This window comes from Mesoplodon densirostris, chromosome 1 (assembly GCF_025265405.1).
Source record: "Mesoplodon densirostris isolate mMesDen1 chromosome 1, mMesDen1 primary haplotype, whole genome shotgun sequence".
In the NCBI taxonomy this organism is placed as follows: domain Eukaryota; kingdom Metazoa; phylum Chordata; class Mammalia; order Artiodactyla; family Ziphiidae; genus Mesoplodon; species Mesoplodon densirostris.
Window position 1 is genome coordinate 12,830,867 of NC_082661.1, and position 20,098 is coordinate 12,850,964.

Genomic DNA, 20,098 nt, shown 5'->3' on the forward strand with positions numbered 1-20,098 from the left:
ACCTCTCTTGCTAACAAGCCCCCTAGTTACAGGCCTCTCATTGGATCAGCAGTGCTGGAGAATGAACCGAGTGGGGATAAATCACTGGTGCGAGCCTTGTTCCAGTCTGGTGTTGGGATTTCATTGGCTGCTGACAGTGCTATGCTCTACTCAAGTCCTCTTCCTGGGGACTCAGGATGGATTTATTCAGCACAGATGTTTATGTGGCGGACGTTGAGTAATGGCCCTGTGGGGCCCATTGGAAGGTAGAGCCAGTGGGTGGGCAGGCGATGTGCAGCTGTGGCTGTGAATTTCCCACCAACCCAACATCAGAAAGCTCTGGAACTCCTCAGTCTTCAAGAGCAGCCCCCGTGGGGTGTCTCCTGGCCTCCACCGGACCTGGCTTAGCGTAAGAACAGGTTGGGACAGGCTCTTGAGTGAGCTGATCTGTCTAGGCTGCTGTGGCCATGCCCAGCTGAAGGAGCCCTGAAGACAGGGGCAGGGTAGCATCAGGCTCTGTGGAACCGGGGGAGATGCTGGGCCAGGCCTGGGTGAGGTCTGGGCTCAGGGCACAACTCCAGAAATTACAGTCCACGTGAATGGCAGCCCCTGGGGTTGTGCAGTGTGTAACCTGCGTGGCTATACATGGCTACCCTGTCCGGGGTCCTGGTTTGTGGATTAGCGTTTCAAGGTAAGTGCTCAGACCCTTGGGAACATTGAAGAAGGCAGTGAGGAGTGACGGGAAAAGCTGGCGATCTGTGGGCAGAGCAGATGGCACAGAGTCAGCTCTCCACTATAGCTTAGGACCTCAGGCAGAGCACCCTCAGAGCCTCTGTTGTTGCATCGTTAACACAGGGATCATCTGACATGCTTCACTCACTGCACAGGGTTATTGAGGATTATGTGAGCTGGGGCGTGCGGAATCTTTGTAAGCTGCTGAGTAGAATGGGCAAGTTATTGCTTAGCTTTTTGTACCCTGGAGCGCACGCCAAGTGCGGGTTATGGGTCTTCCACGTTATAGCTGTCCCTGGGAGGGGTACTGGGGCGGTCACTGCTTCTGTGTGAGGTTTTGGTTTTCTGGGTCTTCCCGGGGACTGGAGCCAGCATGAGAGACTCAGCTGTACGTGGGTGGATGTTGAGGGGTTATGGGGGACCCCCAGAGGAGCCGCAGAGCAGATCCTTACACACAGCCCCCTGTCCCCAGGGACTGCGCAGCTGAAGGCAGCCAGGGGAAAGCTGACTGCGTGGGCTCGGAGCAGCCGGGGCTTGGGATTCCATCTGGCATGTGTTTCCTGAGGCCCAGGCAGCACACTGCTCAGTGTCCCCACGTGTTGTCACCGCACGCTGGCAGCAGGCCACAGTACTTAGTGTGTCCAGGGTGGTGTGTTCCTGTCTCCTGTGGTCTCGGGTGGAGGTTAAGAGAGTGGGCTCTGGGAGGAGCCAGCGTGTGGTTTGAATCCCTACTCCATCTCTTACAGTTCTGTGGTCTTGGGCGAATTGCTTTACTTCCTTGGGCCTCAGTTTCTCCACCTGTAAAGTGGGGATAGTAATAGAACCTCCCTCCTGGAGTCGGCCGTGAGAACTCAGTGATCTCAGAGCTGCATACAGACCAAGCACTCAGGGGAGGCAAGAGAGAAGAAGCACCAACGGAAATAACCTGCCTGGGGATGGGCGCTAATGGTTTGGTGAAGCCGAGGCCCTGTTATCCACGGGGCTCACCCGTTCCTGATCTCGGAGAACTGGGTGCAGCTCCTTGCATATCTGGGGCTGCCTGTGTGGAGGCATGCTCTCGCCCCTCACGCCTGGGGTGGAGAGCAGGAGTTCTCTTGTCTGCTCTCTGCCCCAGGAACTGCTAGGATATTGTTCGGAGAGAAAAGTTGCAGCAATAAAAGTCCCTAGAACAAAACCCAGTAAATCTCAAAGACTCACATAAATGAGGTGGTCCCAGAATACTGATGTGCCTTCACAGACCCCAGGACAGACTCACACAAAGAAAGTCCCAGATGCACAGGTCACCTCCACAGCGTCTCCCACTGCATTCCTGGTGGTTCCACGTTTTTCTTCTGAAATCTCAAGGCAGCACCATGGAGGAGAAAGGTGGCGTTTCTGTGCAGTGTCACCAGCTGGTCCTGGGGCTCCAGGTTGTTTGGAGGAGTTGCAGGGCAGTGATGTCTCTAAGTCACTTCTGTCTCCCAGGATGAATCGTGTGGCTTGAGGCTGCACCTGGACTCCTGACAGACGAGAGTGGGGTCCAGCCAGCCATCAACATTCTGGAACCTTCCCCCGCTGCCCAGGGCGGTTCGTTCATTGGGGGTGGGGGGGCTCTGGCCTGGCCAGGAGGCACCTTTCTTAATAGGAACCTGGAAGCTCATGGCAAAGGGTCAGACACAGGCTGAGCTGGGTCTCTGTGTGGGGAAGGAGATTAAAGGCCCAGCCCTTGGAGTCTTATGTTTGAGGATTTCCTTCCTGAGATCAAAGAGTCTGAGTAGATTATTTTAATTAATAATAATAACCCAAAGAAAGATCACTTATTTAGCGCTCACTCTGTCAGACAACAAGCTGGAGGTGCCTCCTACGCGACCTGGTTGTTCCTGGGCCCCGCGTGGCCCGGTCTCTGTGGGGAGCTGCTTTCAGAGAATATTGTGTGGCCCCTCGGAGGTGATTAGAGGTGGTTTACTTGCTGACTCGTCTCTTGAGGAATATCAAAGGCAGGAAAGAAGCTTCTCCGCACGGAGAGTGGATTTCTTTAGAAACACTTTTCTCCACACTTCTCTCCAGTGCCTTTCATGTGGTTCTGTCCCCAGAACTCGGCCTCACACTGCATTCTCCACACCGGAGCCTCCTCCCTGAGAACCTGCACACTGCTGCTTTCCCCTCCACCCTCCGACTTAAATACATGCAGGTTCCCTTTCTGCCGTGGTGTCCTTCTCAATATAGTGTGCTGTTTCGGCATCACAAAAAGCCCATGAACCAAGCTAGTGAAGAGAGAATTCTTTGGGAGAATAAGGTGTGGAGAGTGATAACTGCGTATACGTATAATTTAATACCTTTTTATTTTCACATATATTATTCCTAATAACCTTCACATCACAAGTCAGTGTGGTCAACATTGGTGTCCCCATTTTACAGATGAGGAAACTGAGGCACAGGGAGGCTAGGGAATCAGACACAGGTGTTTCTGAGTCCAGAGCCCAGACCCTGAGTGGAACAAAGGGACAGCTTTGCCTAAAAGTGCGTGCTTGGCATATTTCCTTTTGTCCACCTTTTTTCTTTAAAGGGCCACCTCTTCCAAGAAGCTTCCAGTCTTCAGATTTGCAGGGCTGCACTGTCCACAAATACGCTCGTTTATTCCTCATTGATTTGCACTCCGTCCTGTGCTGCCTGGGTGGAGTGGGCGGCACTAAGTGAGGGAGCAAGATGTCCTCGGGTTCCCTGGTTTGTATGCTGTGTTAGTCAGCTCCGGCTGCCACAAGAGAACACCACAGACTGGGGGACTTCAACATCAGAGGTTTATTTTCTCCGTTTTTCTGGAAGCTGGAAGTCTGAGATTGAGGTACGGACAGTCTGCGAGACCCCAGGAAAACTTGCCCATCCTCACCTTCTGGTGAGGCCTCTCTTCCTGGCTTGTAGGCAGACACCTTCTTGCTGTGTCCTTATGTGGGCTTCCCTCTGTAGGTTTGCAGAGAGAGGGAGGGAGGGAAGGAGAGAGAAGGGGAGGAGAGGAGAGATGGGGAGGGACGGGGAGGAAAGTGGGTAGAGAGAGTAGTGGTGTCTCTGCCTCTTCTCATAAGGACACTAGTCCTGTTAGATTAGGGCCCCACCCACGTGATCTCATTTAACTTTAATTATCTCCTGAAAGACCACGTGTCCAAACACGGTCACATTGAGGGTTAGGGCTTTGACATGTGAATTTGGGGGGGGTGGGGGCTCATAATTCAGTCCATAACATATGCCCAGCCAAGGGTGGTGGGTCCTAAAGGGACTGTGATGGGACAAGGCAAAAAGGAAGGAGGAGACCCTTCCAGACCATCAGAAAAGTAAAAATCTAGGGCAGGTGCTGCTCAGTTGGCTCAGAAAATGCTGGAGAGAATAGGGGGTTTTGGAGGCCATGGGGCATCCCGTGTGGTGGCGCTTGGACCTTTACTAGGCGTGTGGCCTTGTACTTGTGACTCAACCCCTCGGAGCCTCTATTTCATCATCTGGAAAATGGGAATAATAGTAGTATCTGCTTCATTAAGTGGCGTTGAGGATAAATTAGGGGATTTATCTAAAGGGCTTGGTCCTGTCCCTGGCACATTGTGAGACAGGGGAGTGGCAGTGATGGTGTTGGGCCCCTTGAGTTCCAGGGTGGGGCGTGAGTTGGGGTGGCAGGCGTCACTCACATAGGAGTTAATCTCAGCGATCCATTAGAGAAGAGCTGCTGGGCTAGGCCAGGTGTGCGGGCAGGGCCTGGGTGAGGGGGCCCTGAGGCAGACAGGAGGGGACAGATGTGACTCGTCCTAGGGCCCCTCAAGGTTGAGGAGAGGCAGGGTCTGGTAGGCAAACGAGGCCGGAGTGCAGTGAGACGTTCCGTTACTGAATGGGACAAATGCCAGCGACAGGAACGAGCCCGGTTGGAGCGTCAGAGGCCAGAGTGAGGGGCCTGGGGACCTAGTCCTCAAGTCCTTCACAGGACACGTCTCACCTTTCAGCTCAGCATCCCCTCCCTTCCTTTCTGACAGGCGAGGCATGACGCCAAAACGTGGTACTACTAAATGTAGCTGGTGGCATTCATGAGTCAGCAAGCTGTTTTATTTCATCAACTGAGATTAAACCTTTTCTTCTTTGGCAAAGCACAAAGTTTCTTCCGTATGATTCATTGTGATCAGGGTCATTTTAAAGGATGGCTGCTCAGAAGCGGGAGCACCAGAGCATTCTGTAACTCAGGACAATGCATGCCGTCTCCCCGTGGTGGCTGGCGCTTACCTGAAAGCCACTGGTGACTGAGTCTGAAAGGCAGAGGGGACACCGAGGTCCCGGGTCAAGGAGCTGTAGCTCTGCATCAGATGGCATTTCTCACCCAGAGTGGCAGAGAATTAGTTCCGGGAGCCTGTGTTAAAGGACTGGGGCACTAGCCTGGGGTGGCTGAATGCCCACCTGAGACGTTCTCTAGGAAGATTTCCATGCATCTTTGTGGGAAGCGATGCAGGTGCAGGCAGCCCCCGCTCCAGATCTGAGTCACCTGCATCGCTTTCACATTCTCAAGGCTCGGGGAGAGATGACCACATGTCACAGCCTCCTCTGCCTACTCCCAGTGCACGGTGACACCCCCATGGTTGCGTGGGGTGGATTCCATGGCCACCTCCCACCATCTTGCCCCACCCACACCTGGCCGGGTAAGAGGCAGGCGTGCTGCTTTTCCATCGTGGGGAGAGGATGTGTGTGTGTGTGTGTGTGTGTGTGTGTGTGTGTGTGTGTGTGTGTGTGTGTGTGTGTGTTTCTATTTAGGACTGGGAAAAACTCAAAGTGAACTTTCTTGGAATCTCAGTGGAATTTCTTGGCAAAGCCTTATCTTGGGAAGGAGGAGGCAACCTGGATGTTTGCCGTCAGTGGCAGGAAGGTGGGTTTTCCTGGGGTCTCGCTGGCTTGAAGACATTCTTCTTCTCCTTTGTGGGAGCCTCACGCCCGCCTTTGTGCTCTGGTGGACCCTGTCTGCAGGGCTGAGTAGCTTTGTGCTTTGTCAGCTGCTGGGCTGACTCCTGCTAGCTGATGACAGCGCTGAGCGGGTGCTTCCTCTGTCCAGGTCAACTGCTTGCTACTCGGTAGCTCATTTCTCTCACAACAGCCCTCTGTGGAAGGTACTGTTCCTTTCTGCACATTCCAGATGTGGAAGCTGAGGCCCAGAGAGGTTGTTTAACTTGCCCAGGGTCACACAGCTAGAAACAGAGTCAGGACTCAAATCTAGACTTTCCAACTTGGCGTGTGGCTGTGGGCCAGAGAGTTTGCTTGGCTCTAGCTAGCTTTAGCCTCTTGCTGGCCCTCCTCCTGCCTAAGTTCCCCCAAAGGCCCTTGCTGTCTTCTGGTCTCTAACCCCCTACATATGCGCTTCCTTGGGCTGGAACGCCCTTCTACTTGGCCATCTCAGGACCTGGCTCAGTGACCATTTCCTCCAGGAAGCTCTCCCTGACTGCTCCCCACATCCAGGCTGGATGCCTCTCTGTGTGGTCCCATGGCACCCTGGGCTTCCTCGCAGCAGATGTTGACCACCCACTGGTATAAGTGGGGCTCTACTTGTCCATCTCCTCCACCAATGCAATCGTCTTCAGGGTAGGGCCTGCTCACTAGATGTTTTTTTGTCTTTTTGCGGTACGCGGGCCTCTCACTGTTGTGGTCTCTCCCGTTGCGGAGCACAGGCTCCGGACGCGCAGGCCCGGCGGCCATGGCTCACGGGCCCAGCCGCTCCGCGGCATGTGGGATCTTCCCAGACCGGGGCACGAACCCGTGTCCCCTGCATCGGCAGGCGGACTCTCAACCACTGCGCCACCAGGGAAGCCCTGCTCACTAGATGTTTGATGAAAGAATGAATGTTAACTCGAGTCTCTTGCTGTAGTGTCTGGACAGCGCTGCCGCCTGGTTGCTGGGTTTGCATCCCTCCTTGCCTCCCTGTGCCTCAACTTCTTATATGGAGGATGGAGGGACTCACAGGGTAAACGAGTGAGCCCACGGGAAGGGCTCAGAACAGCCCTGGCCACCCTCAAGCTGGCCTTATTCTCTCCGGGAAGGCTCTGCCCGGGGTTGACCTACTTCTCCCTCGGGCGCTACTCCCCCACCCCCACCCCCCGTGAATGACTCAGCATTTGGAAATCCTGCTTCTTTTTTAAGGAGTCAGATCCTTCCCCCATCAAACTACAGCTATTAGGTGAGGTTAAATGCCAGCTGACGGGTGGGGTGGGGTGGCCAGCAAGAAAACTGTCCAGATAAAAACAAGAGACCCGTTGCCATGGAGGACAGAAAATAAAACGTGTGTGTGAACGTGGGGGGACGGGGAGGGGCTGAGGCAGGAGACGCAGGAACTGGGATAAGAAATGAGACTGGAGGTGGTGCTCGTGGCTACAGGCCTGTAGATGCCACAGCCTACAGACCTTGAGCCCTGAAGCCCCCCTAGACCGTCCCCCAGGGAGGAAATGTGTCACCTAGCGGGGCTGTGACTCCTGGGGGAGGGTCCTTTTCTCCTTCAGCCCGTATTCTCTCTTGCAGTCCTTTCCAAACTCCACTCTGTACAAGAGTCCCACCAGCGGCTCCAAGAAGAGGGTTCTGTAGCGCAGTGCCCGAGGCTGGACCGCGGATCTGTGCCGTCTCTGAATTGGGGCCGAATTGCACATGCCTTGCGATGAATCTTGGATTTTTTTTTTTTTTTTACTAATTGGAGCGGGGACGAATCATAGGTTTCTGATTTTATGTAAAATTCTGCTCAGCGCATTAAAGCCATCCCTTTTCCAAAACAAAAAACAAAAAAACCCGAGGGCAAGACTACTCCTGTGTCCCCTCCTGGGCGTTCACAAAGCACGTTCACACGCAAAGGGCCTCATGCAGTCCCGCAATCAAGAAGTCCTTGGAACTTTGTGTAGGCCAGTGTTTCCCTGACTACTTGACCAGGGAACCCTTTTCACAGCACATTTTCACGTTACCCCCGTCAACTTCCTGTAGTTCCAGGAACCCTTTCCCCTAAAAGGGACTGGCACACTGTTCACATCATTGAGATTGAATTGACTTTTCTTTTGAAACTTAAAATGAAAAACCAGATAAAATCTGTATTAGTTTCCTAGGGCTGCTGTAACAAGGTACCATAAACAGTGTGATTTAAAACAACAGACAGTTTCTGTCTCAGAGTTCTGAAGGCTGGAAGCCTGCAATCAAGGTGTTGGCAGGGCCGTGCTCCCTTTGACGCCTGTAGAGAAGGATCCCTCCTTGTCTCTGGTAGCTTCTGGTGGATGCTGGTTTGTGACAACATCACGCCAGTCTCTGCCTCTGTCTTCACATGACCACCTTACCTCTGTGTGCTGTCCCTGTGTCTCTTCTCTTCTTATAAAACTGCGAGTTGTATTGGATTAGAATCCCATCCTAGCTCCATATGACCTCATCTTAACTAATCACATCTGCAATGACCCTGTTTTCACATAAGTTCACATTTTGAGGTAGCGGGGGTTAAGACTTCAATACTTTTTTTTTTTTTTTTTTAGCGGTACACGGGCCTCTCACTGTTGTGGCCTCTCCCGTTGCAGAGCACAGGCTCCGGACGCGCAGGCTCAGCGGCCATGGCTCACGGGCCCAGCCGCTCCGCGGCATGTGGGATCTTCCCGGACCGGGGCACGAACCCGTGTCCCCTGCATTGGCAGGCAGACTCTCAACCACTGTGCCACCAGGGAAACCCAAGACTTCAATACATTTTTGTGGTGGACACTGTTCAACCTATAACAAAGCCCTTCCATGGCAGATGGTTCTGAGCTGGGAGTTCACTGTAACCATTCGGAAAGGTGCTTTCTCCACCTTCCAAGATCAGGCAATGATGTTATGTGCAGAGTTAGTGTGGCTGGAGGGGTTACTGCCTGCCAGTAACAGGGACCAGCACAGTCCGGTTGACACAGCTGGTCAGTGGTGAACTGGAGTTTGAAGCGGGCTCTGTGTTTCTGCACTACCCTGGTTCTTACGCTCTGTGCTGTGCAGCTTCTGGTGGAAATGAGTAGTTGGCTTCAGATCAAGTCCCCGTGTCTCCCAGACGCTTTCTCCACTTGCTTAATTTTTTTTTTGGCCTTCATATATTTATTGGCCATTTAGATTTGACCTGTAGTGAATTTATGTCAAATTTATGTCCATATCCTTTGCCCACTTTTCTATTGTCTTCCTATTTTGTGAGAACTCTTTATATAGGACAGATATTGACACTTTCTCTGTCAAATGTAAGTATTTTCTGTAAATAGTTGTCTGTTTGCCTAATTTACTATATCTCTTGCCATCCAAGAATTTAATATTTCTTGGCTAAGGTATGTCTTTTTTTTCTTTTATACACTTTGAATTTCTTAGCTCCATTAAAATAGATTCCCCAATACCTACTTTGTATTTTCTTGTCTCCTAAATTATATGATTTTTCTTGTTTTTCTTTTTGCGGGTAACATTTATTCCAACGAGAACTTATTTTTGCCAATAAACTTCTAGTTTGAGGTAGGGATCCGACACTATTTTCATCCAGAAAGATATCCACTTGGGCTAGCATCGTTTGTTAAATAAACTGTTTTCTCCAGTTGAATTACATTCACTTGTTTTTCTCCAGGGAGGATAAGGCTGGGAAGGTGTCTTTGAGGACGTGGGGTTTTGGGAGCTGCAGGAATGTTGGGGTGAGGTGCTCTGGTGAGGGAGGGGCCTGTGGAAGAAGGGAAGGGAGTTGGGGACCGAAGGGTTCGACAGAGGAGAAGAAGTTACGGGGTCAGAGCCAGGCAATGCCAGGTTAACTCCTGTTCCATGGGGCACCCCTGGAGGAACCAGAGCTTCCTGCTGGGGTGGGGCCAGCGCTGCTGGGACAGGGATACCTGTATGGACAGAGAGTGCCCTTATTCACAGGGTGTGGTCCCAAGGGTGTGGAGGTCTGGGGTGTTGATGAGAAGGCAGAGCACAAGGCCTGGGACTTGGGGAGGGGGGATTCCCCAGAGGATGGAAAGCTGGGCAGGAGCCCAGGAGCCCGGTTTCCTGGATGCTGTGCCCGCCCACCTCCCGGGCACTCACCTTTCACGCACCTTTGCGTGCCAATGGGTTCTTCCTGGAAGCACCTGCTACTCTGCCTGGACGTGTGCTCACCCTGTGCGTGGGGTCGTCTGGAAACGCTAATTGGTTAACTAATGTCTTCAGGGGCAGCCCTCAGTGCGGGATGGGTGACCTTTGGTGTATAAACCCCAGCTCGCTTGGCCCTTAGGTGGGCACCTCGGAGCAGTGGTCTGCACCCTCTCCTAGAGGTCCCCAGAAGGACTGAACCCCAGTTGCTCATGGCGATGACCTTCTTGTGAACATATCCTTCCCTCTCTCCTTTTCCCGATCCCCACCTGTGCTTCCTGGGACCACCTTGATCAACTCCTGGCACTTGCATCCTTATCTCAGGGGCTGCTTCTGGGGAAACCTAAACTCCTGGGTTAGGTCAGCGCCCCAGAGGGCTGGTTGGAACCATCCCATCCCTCCTGCTTCAGGCACAGTTGGTCCCAGGGTTTGGGGGAGGGGAGTGTGAACCTCTGGAGAAGGGAGGAGAGACTTGCAGAGTTTGCCACCTGGGAAGGCTCAGCATTGGAGGTTGTGAGCAACAGAAACTCAGCTCTAACTAGTTTAAGCCAAAAGGGGGAAATACTGACTTACGGAACTGAAAAATTCTGATGATGGCGCTAGCCTGCAGCATGGCTGGGCCCAGGGGCTCAAACCAAGTCAGCAGTTCTCTCTCCATTGCTCCCCTGCTTCCCTTGTGGTTGGTTTCATTCTGGAAGGGGGGCAGCTTTCCATGTGGTGCCCCCTACCCCAACCTCAGGTTTATATTCCACTAGCTTAGCAACCCCATTGGAAAGAGTCTGCCTCTCTTCTAGTAATTTTAGGAAACATCCCACCCCCGACTCTCACTCAGTAAAGCCCAGGTGAAGGACCAAAGTCTGAACCAATCCTTGCAGCCAGGTAGAGGGTGTGAGCTGACTGGCCAGGTCTGGTCCTGGGCCACCCACCCTGGGGGATGGGCTCAGTCTCATAAGATTGGAGGCCTTGTCTCTCCCTACAAAGATGGGCTCTGTTCCCTGTGGAAGAAGTGACAGGAGAGTGAAATCCACAGATGAGGATGGGCAGGTTGGGTCGGCGCGGGACAAAGGAGAACAGAACAGCCGGGAGAGGAAAGCAAAGGGCCAGCCACTGAGCAGAGGGAAAGGAGACAATTTCAGTGACTTTATTGTGGAGCCCAGGCTGTCAGGTGCCTGCCCTGAAGCCCTGTTATGAGAAGGCAAGGACTGAAAAAAAATAAGTTCAATTTTTTGGAGGGGGGTTTATTTTAAAACTTTTTATTTTGAAATGGTTTTCGATTTACCCAAGATTTGCAAAGATAATACAACTTTCCTGTGTGCCCCCATCCAGTTTCATGTTAACACCTTACATACCTACGGCGTGGTGCATTTACCAAAACTAAGAAATTATCATGGCTGCGTCACTATTAACGAAAGTACAGACTTTATTCAGATTTCCCCAGTTTTCCCTACTGATGTCCGTTTTCTGTTCTAGGATCCAGTCTAGGATCCTACATTGCTTTTAGTCATCATGTGTCCTTATCTTATTTATAGTCGTCGTGTGTCTCCTCCAATCTGTGACAGTTTTTGCCCTCTTTCTCTGCCTTTCATTACCTGGACATTTTTGTAGAGAGGCTGTCAGATGGTTCGTAGAATGTTCGTCAGCATGGGTGTAACTGACGTTTTCTCCCGAGGAGACTGAGCTTGTGGATCTGGGGATGAAGACCGCAGAGGTGAAGTCTTCTCAATGCATCGTATCCAAGGGCTCAGGATACCAACGTGACTTCTCACTGCTGCTGTTAAGCAGGTGGTCACTGGGTCTAGGTGCTGCCCGCCAGGTCTCTCTAGTTAGTATTTCCCCCTTTCCACACTCTATTTGGGGTGCAGGGCTTTGGATGAGTTTTGTCCTGGGAATGGGGAGCAGATGCCCTCTCTTGCTCCCTGGGTTCTCCCTCCTCCCCAGCCAGGCGTCCATGTACACCTGCTGGAGTGGACACTGGTACCATGTTCTCTGTCACTCTCCAGAAAGGCCAGCGGTGGCTTCTCCTTAAGGGTTCTGAATCTCAAGGCCGTCCTGTCTGCTGGGTCACAGAACCGTTGTGTTTCTCATGCAGCCGGTTTGGGGCTCTAGTTGTGCCTATCTGGACTCTAATTGGGAAACTTGGGCAAAAGCCAGATGTGGTGCTGCCCCAGCTTCCTGGAGAAACCCGGCGTTTTCTCCACGACAAAGATGGTTTAGTCCAGGGAAGTAAGGAGAGTTTGCTCGCAGAAGCGGGAGTAACTGAATTACCTAGGAGGCCAGCGGCGCCTCTCACCTGCTGGGAGGAGATGGATGTCTCTACTGAAAAGAAGGAGGTGGGGCGTGCTCCAGGTGACCTGAGCGGAGGGCTCACAGAGCCGGGGAGGACACCAGCCCTGGCCCGAGACATTGGTGACAGCCCGTTTGCCAGGGTCTCTGCTGACCTGTGGCTGCTCTCTGGAAGTGAAACATTCTGCAGATTTACTCATTTGGGTCCTGTTGGCAGTTATGTTCTGAAAGATAATCAGTTGTCGGAGCAACTAAGACCCTGTGCTTTAAAAGGAAGCTGAGGACTTCCCTGGTGGCGCAGTGGTTAAGTGACCAATGCGGGGGACATGGGTTCTAGCCCTGGTCCTGGAAGATCCTACATGCTGTGGAGCAACTAAGCCCGTGCACCACAGCTACTGAGCCTGTGCTCTAGAGCCCATGCGCCACAACTACTGAAGCCCGCGCGCCTAGAGCCCGTGCTCCGCAACAAGAGAAGCCCGCGCACCACAACGAAGAGTAGCCCCCTGCTCACCACAACTAGAGAAAGCCCGTGAGCAACAACAAAGAACCAACACAGCCCAAAACAAACAAACAAACAAATAAAAGGAAGCTGAGCCTGTAAAAATAAGTGTGGTTGGTGACCCAGAAAAATCGGAAGTTTGTACAATTCCTGTGCATGTATGGAATTCGGGCACTTTAGCTCCCACTGGCATTGGGGGGCAGGCTGGGAAGACATGGGGTTTGGATTTGCTGTCAGCTCCGTGAGGTGCAGGCCTCGGCTGCACCCTTTATTAGCGTGGAGTGACCTCAGGCAAGTGACCTGGCCTCCCGAGCCTAGTGTCTCCTCTGAGAAATGGGGATAATAATAGTGCAGCCATCTCGTCTTGCAGCTCAGGGGCTGTTTGGATTTGAGGTTATTAGGCAGGCAGGAAATTAAAAATGTATATATGCATGAGGGATATTTTCTATTTGGTCCAAGAAGGAGAAGCACGATTTGGGCACTGTGTGCCTGAGGCTGAGAGGGGCACTGGGGAGGGAGGACCCTGTCTGCCGTCCCACCCTCACCTCCAAGGACTGGCTCTGAGTCCCTAGAAGCAGGAAACAGAAGTGGCTGCTTTGGGGAAACTTTGCAAGGTGTGAGGCTCAAGTAGGGCTGCTTGGGGCCCTGGAGACAATGTGGGACCCTAACCAGGAGGGCCCCTGAGCTGTTTGAGCCTGGATCCTGCCAGGGCGGAGGAAACATGGCAGGCCAGCACCTAGAGGGTTTTGTGCTCTGGGAAATGGTGTCTGAACACCAGTGCAAGGGCAGGGTGGGACGTGTCCCCTGAGGGGCTTGTGGACAGCAGTGAAGAGGCCAGAGTAGGGGAAGGTGAGTAGAGAGTGTGCCTGAGCTCACGGGAGCCCCAGGAACACCCGGGAACAAGGTTCAAAGAGGCCGAGACCCTGAGGGTGGTGGCCTCGAGCTGGTGAGATGCAGGCTCAGTGGTCATGGAGGTCCCCAGATGGTAACACCTGCAGGAGTGGCCAGGGACACTGGGTCACTGTAATACCTACCTCCTAAGGCTGGGGGTCAGGTGAGAGCACTGGGGGGGCAGGCATTGTGACAACTCAAAGTGCTCTGACAAGCTCTGGTGCGCCCTACCCAGCCACCTCGTCAGCGCTCTGAGCCTCAGTTTTCACATGTGCAAAACGGGGATGATGAGAAGGCTCTCCTTCCCCTAGAGTTGTTACGAGGATGGAGTGACATAAATATGACTTCGCTGAATAACATGCACAAAGTCACACAGCTGAGAGCATCAGTGTCAGATTCTGTTTGACCCTGTCATCATCAGCATCGTATCCCTGCATAGCCAACGCTCAGCAGATGTGGGTGAAGGAATAAGTGAATGCTGTTCCCATATTCCACAGTGTTCCATTAGAGCTCAAAGTGCTATTTGCAGAAGTCCTGTTATGAACAACCCCCCACAGAAAGAAGTAGAACCTGAGCTCCGAGCAAAGAAGTTCACAGAGGGCTGGTCTGCAAGCTATTGCGTGTTGCTTTCTTTCATCCTCGTGATGATCCTGTGAAGTGGGTCCTAGGACTAGAACCCAGTTCCCACTGAATATAATTCCCGTGTTGTAGCAAAGGGGAACCAAGTCTTGGAGAGGCCAGGTGATTTGCCCAAGGTCCTAAGGAGGTAAGAGGCAAAGCCAGGACTTGAACCCGGTGGCTTACTCCAGAGCCCAAATGCTCCAGCCCTTCATTTTGCAGTTGATGATGGCAGAGAACTTGGTCCCAGGTATCCAGTGGGCAGACCACCCCCGGACCCCATCTCTGGTTAACCAACCCAGGCTCCCACCGTACCGCTAAGGAGCAGTTTCCAGGTGGTTGCTGCCAGGAAACAAGACCCCAGGCCTCCTCCAGGAATTACATTAGGGGCTTAAGAGGCAGAGAGTGTTTCAGAATAGCTATTGGAGCCGACAATTATTATGTTTTTGGTTCGATGGGTAAAATTTCCCTCTCGCTTCTTACTCCCCTGCTAAAGGACCCAATTGAATAAGTAAGAGAAACAGCAGCATGTGTTACTTGAAAACTGCTTAGTGCGATTACCTCTGCAGACTTTACTGAATTTGAAAATGATAGATGGCAAATCTTAATTTCCCAAACTCTCCACTCTGGCAAGCAGTTTGTTAAAGATTAGCAGTGCGGCTAATCACCGGTGCATAATGCCCACGAATACACGTTTTTCCTTTTTATGTAACACATTATGCTAATCACCCTGTATTCCATTTTTCAATAAAAGGTCAGCAGAACACTGTTTGTTCAGAATGTGCAATTTAAACTTCATGTCTGTCATTAGAGATAATCTAGGTTTGCTGTATCAAGTGGGGTTGTCATAGAAACCAGACCCGCAAGCTTTGTTTATGGCCTTTGGAGAATAAACACTTTGCATTTATTTCTCTGGAAAGGAAAAAAAAAAAACCACATCAGAAATCATCGAACAATTAAGTAAGGTTTGAAACAGAGCGGTAATAGCCCAGAAGAGAGAGCTATGTCATTCATCAAAAATCAGTAACTGTCACGCAGTTGGTATACCGGGGCGTTCAAGCAGGTGACTGACGGAAGCGGTCAAATATTTCCCCTAGGAAGAACAAGTAAGGGAGGGCGGATGTGTTATTACGTCGAGTAGAGAATTAATTTAAATGTGCTAATGGGCTTTATCCAAGCTAATAGACCCCTGAAAAATATTTTGTATAAATTGCATCAAGTGCCTGATTAGGCTTTTTTTTTTGCGGTACGCGGGCCTCTCACTGTTGTGGCCTCTCCCGTTGCAGAGCACAGGCTCCGGACGCGCAGGCCCAGTGGCCATGGCTCACGGGCCCAGCCGCTCCGCGGCATGTGGGATCTTCCCGGACTGGGGCACGATCCCATGTCCCCTGCATCGGCAGGCGGACTCTCAACCACTGCGCCACCAGGGAAGCCCGATTAGGCCTTTTTTTATGCCATATATTTGGATACTCATTTGTGAACCTCAAATAGCTGCGATGATTCCATAGTATGGTTTTTCTGATCTTCCTCCTGTCATTTATAAGGACCCTCCCTGGAAGCAGTTCAGGGATCCTAGACTTCAGCATTTTAAGATCCTGCTTGAGTAGCTTCACCATGTTTATCAAATCGAAATGCAGGATGATGCCCAGTTAAATTTGAATAGCTTTTTAAGCATAAGTATGTCACAAATATTGCACGGGGTATACTTATGCTGAAATTATTCATTGTTTATATGAAATGCAGATTTAACTGGGTGTCCTATATGAAATCTGTCTTCCTGTGTCTGAAGGGTCCAAGGGGGTGAGGAGGTCACTCTCTGAGCTCCTCTGCCAGCCTCAGTCAGGCCTGTGCTTCTTTTAATAGGGGAATGAGAAGCGTGTGCATGGGATGCGGGTGCATGACTAATCCTGTTAGTGTGATTGCGGCTCTAATTTGCCTGAGGCACCAAGCAAAGTCAAGTGCAAACAAGTCAACCACTTGGAAATGACCAAACAGCGCTCAGCCCAGCCACCTCATAGGGGGAAAGCTTCTGGGGGTTTTCCCACCGAAAGAGGGTTGTTAGACCTCCTTTCCTGGGCTGGGAGCTAACTGCCCCCAGTTGTTTCCTGTGGTGTGTGATGCTCAATTTGGGGCTGAAAGGGTGGGGTTCTGTGAACTGTGGCCCTGGCCATGGGCAACTTCATTGTTTGTAACCTCCACCCATGTGACACAATTCACAGAAATCTGGTAACTGGCAGAAGGTGCATTCACTAGGCTACTGTATTTGATTCAGGTTGATGGAGTGAAGTACCCAACACACATTCAGTTCAACACGTGGGAGTTCAGTATCTGCTGCCCTGGCTCAGGCACCCAAGGGGACCCAAAGCCAGATGACGGCGAGTCCTCCAGGGATGCCTCAGCCAGCAGGGAGAGAGTCAAGCATAGATGTCACTCGAGAACCAGCAGATGGTCCAAGTGCCAGAGCAGAGGCAGAAACAAAGTGCCATGAGAATGTGTGGGAAGAGATGGATGTCACCCCAGGAGTCTGGGGAGCCTTCTTGGAGGACGGGGATTCGCAGGTGGTCTTTGAGGTGACTGCGTATTAAATCAGATTAGTTTACGCTAAAAGTATGTGTCTTACAAGGACACTCTCACTGGATGTGGGGGCCACCCCAATTCAGCACGATCTCATCTCCATCCTCAATTACCTCTGTAAAGACCCTACTTCTAGATAAGGTCACATTCTGAGTTTCCAGGTAGACATGAATTTTTGGAGGAGACTATTCAACCAACTACAGTTGCCAATGATGGAATCTTACAGATTTCACAAAATGTAGAGATTCTGCCTTCTCTTGAACAGTCAGATCTGGCCCTGGTGGGCCTCCAGTAGACTGGGTCAGAGGGGCAGCTGGCCTTTCCCCAGGCACACCCTCTCCAGGCACCAGGTGCCCTGCTCAGTTCTTCACCGGCCCAAGCCCTGCTTTAGTTCAGGTAGAGCTGTCACGGGGCCTCTGGGAGGCTGGAGTCTGCTTCCTGCTCTCCCATCTCCTTCCAAACACGTCCTTCATGACATACACTCATTTATTCTGTGCATGAGTTGCTGGTTAATAGTATCTACTTCCAGAGTCAGAAATATTTGATTCCAATTAGGGACACCAAGTTGAAACCCATGTAGTGACAAAAATGCAGGTCAGGTGATAATTGAGAGCCCTGGGACATACGACACGGAGGGAGGGTGTAGGCTCCCGGACCAGGCAAGCCATGCAGCTCCTGCTCTGATCCCTGTGTGGTCTTGGGAAAGTAACTCAGTCTTAGCTAGCCTCAGTTTCACACCTGTGAAATGGGTATAATAACAGTTCCCTTCAATGTTGTTAGAACTTGAAATACTGTGTCTAAAGTGCCCAGCAGAGTCCTGGCATGTAGTAGAGGCTTAATAAGTGGTGAATAAATGATGCGTGAACTAGTTGTCTGAACTTTGAATCACTTACAGCTAAAACAGGATAAATGGTTCAGATGCAAATAATAGTGTCCAAAACACACTGATGAAATCAGAAAAGAAGGTGATAGAATGTTCCAAGAAAGATTCTCCTTGGCCCTGCAATGCAATAAACTATGCATTTTTTTCAGTCAAAAGGGAATTCACTCCAAGATCAGTAAGTAGTCATTCCAGAAGCAGGAATAATGACAAACCTCAGTGGTTATCCCAACAGATGCAAAGTTTACATAATTAGGGAGCAAAGTTAGATATTTTTCCAGCATCTAGGATAGCATTTCCAATTGTGTGTGTTCTAAAAAAGTTAATAGGTGTTCTGTGAAAAAAAATGCATTCCTGGTTAAACAATTTGGGAAAATCCTCAAGTATAAGAGTTTTCTTTACTGCAGGAATTTTCAGAGGCTTTAATCTGTTAATATGGAGTATGAATTTCCTAAATTAGGATAGAACATGGAGTATTTCCCAAATATATTTGGGCAGAGAAAAACCACCTTCCCCCATACCTTTTTTTGGAACTAGCGCTGCATGGAGCACAGCACTGGGAAGACATACCACAATTTCTGATGAATACTGTCTCCCCACCAAATGCTAGATATTCTTGTAGATTTCAGGAGGGCTCCAATCCTTGATAGAACTGGCTGGCTGCACAGCCCTGTGATTTCGGTTATTAAATGAAAAGCTGATCAAAGGGCTATGGAAGGAAAGACTGGGCACTGAGCCTGTCTGAACGATGTCACCTTTAAGGCAACTGGTGAGAGATTCCTGTAGGCTGCCTACAGACTGACCGAATAGGAAGGATTGGGGAAAGCCAGGACAAGGGTCCAGCTGCACCACGTGGGCTCCCATCTGTCTCAGCTTCCAGGTCCTCCAGGGACAAATCTCATTTTCAGAGGAGCTTCCAGCTCAAGTGCTGGGACACAGATAGGGCTTCCTGGGGCCTGGGGTCAGAGGTTGCCTGTTTCTGAAGCTATCACCTTTAGGCTCCTTATTTCTCTGCCACCAAACCCCACCAGCTGACTCTGCCCAGTAACCCCCTTCCCACCAAGACTCGAGGATGCAGGCAAAACTCATCAGCCTTACAATTTAAGCCCTAGATTCTACCTCTAAGTCATGCTTTTTTTTAAAAAATAAGTTTTCTTTTTTTAATTAATTAATTTATATATTTTTTATTTTTGGCTGCGTTGGGTCTTCGTTGTTGCACACGGGCTTTCTCTAGTTGTGGCGAGTGGGGGCTACTCTTTGTTGCAGTGCATGGGCTTCTCATTGTGGTGGCTTCTCTTGTCATGGAGCACGGGCTCTAGGCACGCGGGCTTCAGTAGTTGCAGTGCGTGGGCTCAGTAGCTGAGGCTTGCAGGCTCTAGAGCGCAGGCTCAGTAGTTGTGGCGCATGGGCTTAGCCACTCTGCAGCATGTGGGATCTTCCCAGACCAGGGATCGAACCCATGTCCCCTGCATTGGCAGGTGGCTTCTTAACTGCTGCGCCACCAGGGAAGTCCTAACTCATTATTTACAACTCCTCTGCTCATATCTCTTGACAGTTCAGTCACATGACTCTCCTAGCTGCAAGGGAGACAAGGAAATGAGTCTTTGACCTGGGTGCCCTTGTGTCCACCTGAAAATCAGGGCTCTCTAAAAAAAAAAAAAGAAGGGGATACTGGGAGGATACTGGGAGGTAACTAGCAGTCTGCTACAACATCCTTAACTTTGGCCAAGACATTCTTTTTGTTTATTTTATTTACTTTTAAAAAACATAAATAGTCACAGGTAGACTATTTTTCTTTTTAAATATTTACTTATTTACTTATTTGGCTGTCCCGGGTCTTCATTGCGGCAGGCGGGATCTTTAGTTGTGGCATGCAGACTCTTAGTTGCGACATGCAGGATCTAGTTCTCTGACCAGGGATCAAACCTGGGCTCCCTGCATTGCGAGTGCAAAGTCTTAACCACTGGACCACCAGGGAAGTCCCTATTTTATTATTATTTTTAATTAATTTTTTTATCAGAGTATAGTTGATTTACAACGTTGTGTTAGTTTCTGCTGTACAGCAAAGTGAGTCAGTTATACATATACACATATCCACTCTTTTTTAGATTCTGTTCCCATATAGGTCATTACAGAGTATTGAATAGAGTTCCCTGTGCTGTACAGTAGGTTCTTTTTTTTTTAGAAAGCACTTTTTAATTATTTATTTATTAAATATTTATTTATTTATTTATTTGGTTGTGTGGTGTCTTAGTTGCAGCAGGTGGGCTCCTTAGTTGTGGCATGCAAACTCTTAGTTGCGGCATGCATGTGGCATCTAGTTCCCCAACCAGGGATTGAACCCGTGCCACCTGCATTGGGATTGTGGAGTCTTAACCACTGCGCCACCAGAGAAGTCCCCAGTAGGTTCTTATTAGTTATCTATTTTATATATAGTAGTGTGTATATGTCAATCCCAATCCCAATATATCCCTCCCCCTTTTCCCACTTCATAAGCATAAGTTTGATTTCTACATCTGACTCAATTTCTGTCTTGTAAATAGGTTCATTTGTACCATTTTTTAGATTCCACA

General features: G+C 50.5%; 1 non-coding gene and 1 pseudogene across 1 annotated transcript; one reads left to right on the forward strand and one right to left on the reverse strand.

Moving 5' to 3' along the window:
• The window catches only part of LOC132487768 (essential MCU regulator, mitochondrial-like), a 130,857-nt pseudogene that overhangs the window by 48,158 nt on the left and 62,601 nt on the right, over positions 1 to 20,098 (forward strand).
• Positions 19,431 to 19,503, reverse strand: TRNAA-CGC (transfer RNA alanine (anticodon CGC)). Its single transcript has one exon. It is a non-coding gene; the product is annotated as a tRNA-Ala (tRNA).